The sequence below is a fragment of the Anopheles ziemanni genome, chromosome 3 (assembly GCF_943734765.1).
Source record: "Anopheles ziemanni chromosome 3, idAnoZiCoDA_A2_x.2, whole genome shotgun sequence".
NCBI lineage: Eukaryota > Metazoa > Arthropoda > Insecta > Diptera > Culicidae > Anopheles > Anopheles ziemanni.
This window is the reverse complement of record NC_080706.1, coordinates 80,111,567-80,124,024: the sequence shown is the minus strand read 5'-3', so window position 1 is coordinate 80,124,024 and position 12,458 is coordinate 80,111,567.

Below are 12,458 nucleotides of genomic sequence, written 5' to 3'. Positions count from 1 at the left end.
AACAGATATTTTTGCGTGTATTTTGCGCTTTGTGCAAACTAAGCATAAATTTGTTTTTTCAGTATTAAAATTAAAATAAAGTGAGTGTTGCTGATTTACCTAAGTTTGAACATATTTTTCGTTAACTTATTTATCTCAAACCAGACAAAATTCCAGTGGTACTATTGCCCTACATTCTCCTACAATTTTCCAAATTGCAACATTTCAGCGTTTGCAAAACCTGATGAAAGCTTTTGCAACTCCAATGTTTGCGTCCCATAAGGAATTCGCTTGTCTGTCTTTAAGGGCGTTTAAAGGAGTCATTTCATTTGGAATCTTTGTTTCAACATCGTATTCCGTAGGTTCAGTAACCTTTCTACTCCAACTTGGTAAACATCGTCCATGGCACCGTTGAAGGTAGCCGATAGTCATTTTCGCACGACTGCTAAATGCCATTCACTTGTTACAAGATATTTTAATCGGTAGTCGAGTAAAGTTCACCTCAGTTCAGTAGAATTCAAAGAATGAAAACACCTACGGGGGAGGGTATGCTAACGGGGGAGCCAGTGGTAGGGTGTGGAAATGGCAAAAAGCTTTCACTCGTCACACAGCTGAGCTTTTCCCAACGTGGAAGAATGCTTACGCTTGAGTTTTGCTTGTTTTGCTTTCCGCCAGCGTGGCGCACTTCTTGGGCGGCTGCCTTTTTCCTTCGACAAACGGTGCCGGTGGCAATTTGGAAACTCGCAAACCATTAATGCACAACGTAAGGGCAATTGATTGAAACGGGTGAGGGAACAACGACAGAGGGTTGGAACGGGAGGGCGGAGCGAGAAATGAAATAAAAATATGAATATCCAGCGTTCCGCTGCTCAAGTGACTGCGCGCTATAAGAACAAGCCTTTCTTAGCGACCATTTTCCACGGGTTTTCGTTTTTCCGCCGTCTCACCGGATCGACTTTTATGCTAATGTCCCCAGTCCCCGTTGCGTTAGCGCGCACTCTAAGCCATGTCCTGGCATTGGCTGCACCCGGTGACAATCTTTGGTGGCTTCGCATCGGCTTCGTCCGAAAAACAATTATGCCTGGGCATGGGAAAAACGGGGAACCAACAGGCGGACGGATGGGTCGACGATCGAGGCGCTACTTATGCCGCGAGTAATGATGATGATGACGACGAAGACGTCGTCGAGCGAGGAGCACGGGCCCATCCGAGCGGAACTGCGCCGGTGTTTATGCGGTGGTAATTATTAAAATATATTTATCCAAACAGTTCATTACAACACGTTGTTTGCTTTATGATACTGCTTAATGGTTGTCTAATGAATTAATTTATACCCGGCAAACGGATGGCAGCCGGCGTGGCATGAAGCAGGGCAAACCGACGTGGGCAAGAAGTGAACCGATGCCACCTAATGGCGTTGCGCCTTTTTGCACGGAACAGCCCGTGAGAAAATTGTGCACATGGGATGGCTTTTTCTCGCGAAAGACCACCATGGAAGCGATTTCCTGTGACATGTTTTCTGACGCCTTGGAACGTGCGGAAGAAAAACTTCGCACGATTCCCAGAACGGAAGCGAAGATGTCTTGCAAGATACTGTTCTTAGGATTGGTTCTGGTGATTCCGTTGCAAAAAGTGTAGAAAAAGCTCCGCTCATGCTAATGTAGCGATAAGGACGTAGAAAAAGGCTTTCCATCCCGTGAGAACACATCGGAAAAATGGACATGAGTTTGAGTTGGTTCGGTTAGTAGACGAAAAAATTGGAAACCTTCGCAAAAACCACATCTTCAGTGACAGCGTGGTTGCAAACGCAACCCCAAAGGCAGGAAGAAGCAACTTGTGCAGTGATGGGAGCATAAAAAAAAAACGCCAGGTTTCGCTCCTTCCAGGCATCAAGTCGTCAGGATGTCTGGCGCACGGTCGATGTGATTTTCTCTCGCTCTCTAATGCTCCGGATCCGAAGAATTGTTGTGTTTCGCTGTTTCCTTTTTCGCACGCGACTGTGTTTCCGCCGCTCGCCGCCGCTTGTGACAATTCGCGATCATTTCCAACCGTTACGCTTGCGTGTGTGTCACATGCATCAAATCGTCTCGTTCGCAGACCCGGGAAAGGCTGGGGCTGACGATTGCCTAAGGGTGGAGAATGCAAAAAAATAAAAAATAACAAACGCAAGGAAAGGACACCGATGGGAGGCATTTGGCTTGTTGCCTGGGGGGAGTGGAGGGGAGGTTCGCTGTCCGGGCAAACTAACGACCGAGGTGACAATCAACGTGGCGTCATACAATTACATGATCATGTGAAACTGTATTATAATGTTTTAATTCAATTGGCTGTACGTTTGAGTGTGTGGCATTTTGCTTCCTTCGCTTCCGAAGGCGTTAGGGCGAAAAGGGGAGTCATTATCAGCTGGGTGAGAAAATGTTGCCAGGAGATGAGAGACCTTGGGCTTCGGGGACGCTTTTCTGCAGCGCAGGAGAGAGTGTGGGGATGGGACTGCCGTTTCGCTCGGCACTGGAACAGGAACTCGAAATTAGCGTGTAATAACGATGATTGCCATAATTAAGTGTTTATAAAATCATTCGCCGGTAACAACTCAATTTTGCTGCTCGTGCGCTTAAGTTCCTTTCTGCTGTTAAATGTTTTCCAATTATTGACAACATTTGATGATACGTTTTACTTTTTCTCTTAGTTGTTAGAAATATTTTAGCTTGAACTTCTACGTGTAATATTTTTCCCAAAAAGTCGAACATTCCACAGATTAGTCGCGATTTCATCGATCCGGTGAGTGGATGCTGCTTTACACATGGACTATTTTTCTCCAACAGAAACTGTTCCAAAGAACTTCAAACCCATTCCAACCGGCTACCGAGAAGATTGCCGTTCTAACATAGACGAGAAAAAAAACAAATATCAAAGTAACAGGAACTTACCGCTTCTATGGTGGAGAACGGTAGAAAACAAAATGGAGAGAGAAAAGCAAACATCAACTGCTGGAGGCATCAACAGTGACATTCCTTACATCCCACTAAAGACCGGGGAGAACAGAACAGATTGTAGATTTAGCATTAGTTGGGTGCTAAGAAATTCTGTTTGTAGCCACTGGACCGAAAGGACAGCCGTTTTTGCTTGCCTTTCGCAAGGGCAAGTGTGTTGTGTTGTGTAAAAATCGTTAGTTCCTGGCCAGGGAAAAATTACTAAAAGACTTAGAACAATAAAAACTGAATAGTTTATTTAACATGTAAAAGATAAAAGTAAAAGATTAATACAAACGAAATTGCGTTTGATAAATTGGAATCGGAAAGCAATAAAAATGTTATATGAAGTAAATGTGGCAAGTAAGGTAAACGTACTCTACTTTACGAACTGTAAAATAAGCCTTACAATAAGCGAATTGTACCATCGCTTGGTTTAAGATTTAAACAGATCCATCTTATTTCATGTAGGCTATTTGAAAAAATGGGACAAACTAACATTTACAATGGCTACATTCTTTAATCGGTTCAATGCAGGCAAAATTAGGTTGATGCTTTTGGCCTGTAGCACTTTATTTAAGTTGAAATATTTTTTTACATTCTTCATATTTTTGTTCAGTTTGCGCTCGTCAAATTCTACAGTATTTGTTTGCAAATTACAGCAAATTTGAGTATGATTACAACATTTCGCTTGCCGAAATCATTAAATTGAGGAAAGGTACCAACATAGACCAATTAAAACTCGTTGAAAAATATTAAATGATGAAATTATGAGTAAACGGATTTTTATTTTCGGTAGTCTCGAAGAACATTACCATATGTCCAAATAAACATGAAATTCAATTTCATGTTTCAATATGATTGTACGCTTTTTGTCGAAGAGCTCGCTCTTTAAGTTTGAAAACGATACGAAACGGCAGTTATTTCCTCCGTATCAAGGGTGGGTTTATTTGTATCATAATGCTGGAGAGCGATACATCATAGTCATATGTGGTAAGACACATAAATAATATGGTAACATATTTTTTACATATTTCTGTTAACTTTTATTTTTTCTCTGTTCAACTGTTACTTATGTTTTGAGATTTGTTTATCATTTAATTCATACTGGTAGCTAGTTATTAAACCACTTTCCAAGCAAACAGCACTGTGGACAAATCAACGCACTAAATGGCGACAAAACGTTGCAAATTAATTGTCGACAATCAGGTAACGAGCCTTGGCGTGTGTTGTTTCCATCTTTTTTTTATGTTTGTGTGTTTCCTCACCGATCCCTGGCCACACTTGTCACCAAATTGATATTTCAACAAACAACCTGACCGCAAATAATTGCTTAAACGTTGCGTCGCGCCACCCGGTGTCCAGTCTCGTATAAGTGGCCCGTGCCTGGCGGGAGTAGACTTAGCGCGCGATGTCTAGCGTATGTGCTGCGTGTATGATTTAGAGCTCGCTCGGAAGACTCGCTCGTGCCGAGGACGAGGCTGGCAAATACGAATGTAAAAAAAAAACTCCCATCTTCAAGACTTTGCGACTTTTGCGGGCTGGAAGGAAGAAGGAACAAGGAGAGGTGTACGATCATCATTACACAAAATTACCAACCCGCGAGTGACCATGGCGAGTTCCGTCCCGAAGGAATCGCTTGCGCGCCCATCGCGATCTGCAGTCGTCTGCTTCGTGTTCTGTGGATCGCTGAAAAATCACGGCTATCGGTGGAACGTTCTCTCCCGGGTCAGGTTCAGCGTTGGCATGTGCCGTGTTTTCCCTTTTTCCCTCGAACAGATCCTTCGCGATGTTGACGATCGTCTGTGGTGCTTTTTTGCCTCCTCTTTTTCCAGCACGAGCGCACCGATATTATTTATTGCGATTCTCGAACTCGTCCCTGGAACGTGCGAGAGGTGGCCGGTGACGCTCGCATATTTGGCCAAAGGGCCAACACCACCCCTCTGCCCACTCACGTCCACTGGCTGCAGACTGCCCTGGAGGGAAATACCCAAGCAGGTATTAGCAAGGGAAGGGCGGTTGGTTAAAGAGAAATAAAGAAAAAACAAACCCGCAAAGAACCAGGAATGATTTGCACATTATGCGCGTGCTCAAATCGTGAGGTTACAGGGTCAAGTATTTGTGACCTGCCCACCCAAAGGGCCGTCGCCGGCTCATAAGAGTCCCGACTCTTCGGGCGAAAGTCAACAACGGAGCCCCAATTTGTCCGCGGAGTTCCTTATGGAGTTCCCTGTTCACTCCGGAAAAATGTAAGGGGTTTACACTTTTTTTAAAATTTTTTCTCCATCTTTGGCAGTGCCGGTGATCAATGATGATTGTAATTATGATGTTGTTTGTGACGAAAAAGATTCCGAAATGCGTTCGACCCCTTTTATTCAGGGGTTTATCAAGGTTTGTGTTTCTCCCATATTGGTTAAAAAATACATCCTTTAAAAATATTTGCTCCTATCAGATAGAGACATAATTGAACTTAAACTATTAACAACACAATTTAAAACAACAATTAAACAATCGCAACTTAACAGCTATAAGAGGAAGCAAAATTAACCTACTCAAAAATGAGAATGAAAAAATAATAATAAAAATGAGGCATCAAAATATCTTAGAGCGTACGAGAAAAGATCATAACAGTTGTGGAAAATTTGAAATTTGAAATTGAATTTGAAGCAAAATAAAACACCTTTGTGTAACCACTTCAGCATAGAAAAGGGATGTCGAGAGTTCTAACAACAAACTATACAAAGTAGCTGTAACAATAAATGGAGATAAATAAAGTTGAAAGTGATCATAACTGTTTAAGGTATGAAATCAAAGTAAGCAAATCCAGTATACAATAGGTAAAATAAAAGAAGTTAGTTCGGTTTAATATATGTGGCATAACATAGTGTGAAAATCGTGTCATTAATTTATGGGTGAAAGACCTTCCTTAAAGCGGGAAAACAAGGAATTCTGCGCAATAATTGTACCGAGATATAATCCCTCAACTCACTTTTCCTTTGTTGTAATTTGTTTAATAACTTTGATCCGCTTCAGTTGGCATGCTTTGAGTGTAAAATGTCCTTTCATTAACCGTTTTGCCAACAAATGCCCCCCCCCCGAAGCTGCGTAGTACATTGCTCGTTTCCGCCGAGCGAAATTATTTCCAAGGTGTTAAAACTACCGGCGCTCCGGTGCCGCTGGGGTCAGCCTTAACAACGCCAGCGGAAAGGGTCAGGGTGAGCGAACGCTTGGGGCGCGCAACGGTGAAGAGTCTGCTCAATTTGTCCGCACTCTGTCCGCAGAGCGGCTGTCAGTCAACTGGCGCGTTCTGACCGTGCCGTCCCCGCATCCGCGGACGGAGCTAAACCGCTTCAGCCTTGGCTCTAGGGAGCTCTACAGGGTGAGATGAAAAAACTGCAACAAAATTCAGGCTGCTGTTATTTCTGAACCGCTCGTCCGATAGCTGTCAAATTTCTTCCAGTGACAGCTTAGTATATTGTATACAAGTGCACCAGACCATTTTATTGTTGATTGATCAGAAGATTAGTTAATCATGGTTGAGTTCAAGCGTGACAGCGTTATTGCTTTATATTTGGCTGGAAAACCCCAAGTGGCTATCGTTAGAGCCCTCCAGCATTTAAATGTTAATAAATCTTTTGTGTCTCGTACCATCGCTCGTTACCGTGATACTGGTAGCGTAGCCAGACGTAAAGGAAGTGGACGAAAAAAAACAGCAACATCCCCAGAAATGGTTCGAAAAGTGAAGAAGCGGCTTGAACGAAATCCGCGTCGCAGTGGTCGACAAATGGCTCGTGAGCTTAACATATCGCAATATTCTATTCGGCAAATATTGAAAAATGAGCTTGGACTAAAGCCTTTGAAGTTCCAAAAAGTTCAAGATCTTACCGATGCACAAAAAAAAGTTAGACTCACGAGAGCCAAAGAGTTGCTTCGCTTGGCCGAAAGTGGTGAATTACCGAATTTGGTTTTCTCTGATGAGAAACCATTTGTTATCCAGCAGTTTGTGAACAAACAAAACGATCGTGTTTACTTGCCAAAGAGGTCACCTGAAAATTTGCAACTTCGGTTGGCCACCAGAACTCAAAAGCCGGCCATGGTGATGGTGTGGGCCGCCATAACCGCCGATGGTCGCTCACCGCTCGTATTCATCGACAGTGGGGTCAAAATAAAGGCGCAAATCTATCGTGAAAATATTTTGGAGCGAACTCTGAAGCCCTGGGCACGGAAACATTTTGGCCACAGACTTTGGACATTCCAACAGGACTCAGCACCATCGCACTCAGCACGCGCCACCCAAGAGTGGTTACGAAATGAGGTTCCTCGCTTCATTTCCACCGCACAATGGCCACCAAAATCACCAGATGCCAATCCGTTGGACTATTGTGCCTGGGGTATTTTGGAGAGTAAGGTTGGAACTAAAAAATACCAAAGTGTCGATCAGCTCAAGCAAGCGCTTCGCCGAGAATGGGCCAAAATACCGCAGAGCCACTTTCGGGCAGCATGCGATGGCTTCATAGGCCGTCTAAAGACTATAATTCGTGAAAAAGGTGGCCAATTCGAACAAATCTGAATTGATTCTGAAATTTGATGTTCTGTTCAACATTTTTTTGCATTCATTGATTAAATTAAACAATAAATACAAAATATATGAATTGTTACTTTGTTGCAGTTTTTTCATCTCACCCTGTAGATCTAGACCGCGGCTTAGACGCGGGTGATTGGCTCGTGCCGTGTGTCAGGCTCAAGAAGTTGCCCGCTGCGCTGATTTCGTTCGTTCTGATGCCGTTTCGGATTGCGTTCGGAGGACGTTCAAATTGCTGTTAATTTTTAAATCACATTATCGTTCTACGTACCACGCGACCGACGCCATTCGAACGGTCTTGGCGGAATTGGATCAGCGGTTTGTTGTAAGTCTCAAACACCGATTGGCTATTGAGCACTCTTTATGGTATTGGTAGAGCGACAGCGCCGGATAGAGACTGGAATTAAGGCAACGGCAGCCATAAAGACGTTGTTCTATTTCATTCTCCTTAACTTTTTCGTCCACCAATTGGTTTCCCCTCACTTATTCTGTAACGCAGGACGCGACCTTCCGAAACCGTATCGTCTCATCGAGATGTATCTTGCGCGGGAACGGTCGGTTTGTGGATTGCCCCTTATCGTTCCCCCCTTTTGTCCACACACGCCGCCCCATCCGATTTGCTCCAGTGTTCCGATATTCCGTCGCCGGGGGCTACACACCCTATAGGATTTCTGCACTGAATATTTAATTTGATTTCTGTGTACAGACGATGAAAACATTTCCTTTGCGCATATTTTCTTCGCCTCCCGGTGCGCCTGCCCTCCTCCCGGGTTCCGTGTCGTTGGCAATCGGCATGGCAGCGGCATACAAAACGCAGTACATAAGCGGCCATTTTAGCCTTCGGGGCGGCCGAAGCTTCGCCAGAAGCAGCGTGTGTACACATCGGTGCGAGCATATTTCGCCTTCGGTCCGGGTATTGTCCAACCAAGCATCATCGGGTTGTTTTTTTTACGCTTGCATGTGGCCGGTCGCCTGCGAAAAAAGACACGTTATTTTTTCCGTTTTCGACCCACTCCCCCACATCCGGAGATTCCTGGACACACATACAAACGGGAAGGGAAGAAAAACGGAAAAAAAGAAACAAACGTCGGAAGTACTTGAACATACGAGAAGCACACATACAACACCGCCAGCACACCTATCCATACCAATGTAACACACAAGTACACACACATAGCCGAGTGTATCAAACGGAAAGGAGATGCTGGGTTCGGAGGGGGAAATCAAAAATCAAGCCCCGTGGAAAATATGCGAATCGGGTCTCCGGGAAGGCTGTGAAAAATCGCCTGTGTTTGTAGCACACGGAGTGACAAAAAATAAAATAAAAAACTGGGTGACGTTCGCAGAAACCACGATGTGCCCCTTTGATGGAAAAGGAAGACCAAAACAAAGAGGGAATGGAGGGGAGGGGGGGGAAATATGGAGGACTGTTGGATTTGGAATGCATGAATTCCATGGGTCTGATACATCAAACATAAACGAAGCGAGTTTTCGCACACTGGGAAAGCCGAACAGTTAAGGACAAGAAAACTGTCATTTGGAGATTTCATGATGGTATCTGTCGTCAACTGGATGCTTCTTGAATAATTATTAAATTGAAGTACAAATTAGTTTAAAAAAACTATAAAAGATATGGAAACTGTTTTAAACTTAACGAAAATTCTAAATTATAAAAGAAAGATTCTGCTTCATGTCGACATACTTCGACAGTAACCGTTTTTGGTAAAATTCGGTTATTCAATTCCTTTGCTTTCCTTGGAACTCGGAACGATTATGGTGACTGAGAGTATCCAACATTCTGTTCACTTTTTTATCTTTTCAAATGAATCGTCATATGTACATTCCCCACCGAATGCCTCGGGGGTAAAATGGCGAAAATTCATCGATACCGTTGCCAAATATCCTGTCGGCGAATTGTGCGCTTCCGAACTGCAGCATCCAGCCGTGATTATCGAAATTTCCGCGCGCACAACAAGCGCTCGTGTGTGTGTTTTTTTTGTGATATTGGGGAATTTTTGTAATACGGTTTGGGGTTTTCTGTCTCTGTTATTTTGATGCAGTTCAATCAGTTTCCCAGCGTACCGAAGGAAGCATTGGAACTATTTGTTTTTAAATGGTTATTATTTTAAGTAATTTAGTCTTCTTTTATGACATTATAAAAAGAATTTAAATATAATTTTTATAGCAACCAGTCAAGTGACAAACTAAACTCTTTCCAGTGGCACAAGAGGACTGGAAAACCGAAGATTGTATGCTCGTGGTTTTATGTACGCTTTCAAAACCTCCTGGAAGGACAACCCAATCTATGCGCCATGGTCATTGGTGTCCCCCCACACCCCCACCCCTTGTCAACATCCACACAAGCTAACCTTTGAATCAACACACAAAGGGACACGTGAAGTGAAGACTAACCTAGTTCTCGTCTAGCTCCTTCTCCGCATTGCCAGTGACACCGGCAAGGATGTTGTCCTCGCGCAAGCCAGCATCGGATAGGGGACAACACACACAACCACACTCACGCGCATACGCTCGTCCTCCTTTCGTCCTCGCGCCGGACCGGAGCAACGGAAAACTGCGATCGGAGGATTCGTTTCCGGGAGCTGCGATGGCTGGAACATACACGGCAACGACATCGTTCTGTGTGTGTGTGTGTGTGTTTGGTGCCGGAAAATGGTCGAACCGGCACGATGATGCCGCTGCCGATGATGATGATGATGATGGTGCTGCACAATTTCGGAGCGGTAAGTAGAGATATATGTTAGAAAACAGCCCGGAGGCGGGTACTTTGTATTTTATGTTGCCTCACGTCACGGATGCAGGGCAATCGCGCCGGTGAAGGGATGCTGATACTTACAACGCCAGTGTCCGCATATGTTTCGCTTTCTCTTTCTCTCTTCGATCACAAATACATCCCCTCTCCCTTTCTCTCTTTCATTGCCCTTTCCTTCTCAACCGTCGGTTCCATCGCTACGCAAAATGGAACCCGCCCTTTCCATTCCACACCGACTAATCCCGGCACACTCGCCATTCCGTCCCTTTTTCGGCTTTCCCGCTTTCAAAGGGTGTTTTGGCGTGTGTTCCTTTTTTTCGCTTTCCTTCAATGATGTCCTAGCGATTTTTTCCTATTTATTTATCCGATCCTTCGTTACCGGTGTTATGCCGTACCGTGAAAGGAATCGAGTTGTCGTTGTCGTCGTCGTCGTCGTCGTTGTCGTCATCCTTCCCAAAAACAGCGAACCGATGGGCTTAGCGTCAGCATTTCCGTTTTTTTACGATTTTCCTGCCCTTCCTCACCGTTTGGTTAGGACCGTATGTGGCAAAAGCATACGCACGCAGACGGACATAGGATTTTCCTCTTTGATACGGTGCCTTTGTCTCTATGTTGGCCAGGGACGAAAAGGCAACACGGGGTGGGGTATTCCGGCAAACGGCCATGACACCTAGAAATATATCGAACACTGTCGTCAGCGCGAGGAGAACGGGGTAGAAACAAGCATAAGCTTTTATGTCTCTCGTAGCGAACATTTTCATAAATAGATATCCGTTTTCGCTGTAACTGCCGGCTTCTGGGCATGTTGGGTTTTCCGGCGTTTTTGGGGGGTGTTTCTTGAAATGGACCATAGCACGAAGGGTGGCATCCTCCGAACGAGTCGTTCAATCCAGTATTATTAGAAGAGATTCTAAGAAAGCTTTTATTTGATTAGAAACAAACAGAGTGTAGCGGAACGATAAAAACCAAAAATATATTAAGATGAAGACGGTGGCCATCTTTTCCTCAAAAAAATATTAGTTGCCATATTCGTTTTGCTGCAAACAAAGCAATGGTTCCAACAATACTTCGCTTTTCTGGTATTTTATTCCACACGCTGGTTTTTGGTTCTTTTATTTTCACCTTCCGGTGGAATGTTGTTTTCGTTCGGTAAATTAATGGACTGCCACGGGGGGCGACTAATCCGACTGGGTTCCATTCGTGATTCATTTTGTCCGTCAAAACAAACAGTTTCCGCCACAGAGCTGTGTGTGTTTCGATGGAAAATGTTACATCAACGCGGGATTCCATTTTGGGAGGAAAATCTTTATTTTTTCCGCTTTATTTTACAGTCCAAGCATTTGTGGGATGAAATTTGGAGGAAAAATATGAAAATATCTGTTGTGCTTTTTTTAGTAAACATGAAATTGTGCGTCGCTATATTGCGAATGTTGCAGGACATGGCGTTACTTCCTTTTGTGCTATTTGTTGTCTTTGCAATAATTTAATACCATTTTTTTGGCAAATGACAGGATAATAAATGTGTCACACCGTACGATGGAAATCTGGCTGTTTCTGCTGTTTTTTTTACACTTCCCACAAAATTGCGCAAAGTACGCACTGCTCCAATGTGCCACAAACCAATGTCCATGATTTACGGCTCTAATTTGAGCCTTCCTCACCCGCAACCGGTCCTCCGTTGCCCAATCGGTCCCGGGAGATTCCGTTCCGAATGCGAGCCTATCGATTCTGGACCGTCCGAATCCGAATGTGCTAAGCACCGAGCCCAAAAACCTCGGTGCTTGGTGTCCTTCCTGGTGGGGAGATTTTCCCGGACCCGGGCAGCTAGTGCCATGTAAAATGCGGCTCCGACCGGATCCCCGGAGGCCCTTTTAGGGGCCTGCTTACGTGGCATAAATATTCCGCACGCCTCCTCTCCCCCAAAAAAAAAAAACCCTAACCACACGCAAAACCACCGAAGGCGCGAGCACTCGGAATGGTCTGCGATGCCGTGTCGTACGGCTTAATGTTTCGCAATAACAATGATAATGGTGGCTTGATGCGGATGGGCCGCAGCGAGATTTAGCTCCTAGGCCGTGGTGTGGCGCCTAAAAAGGATGATCGCGTACCGGCTAAACCTTCGGTTGCTGCGTGCAGGGCAACACGATTTCGGAACGGC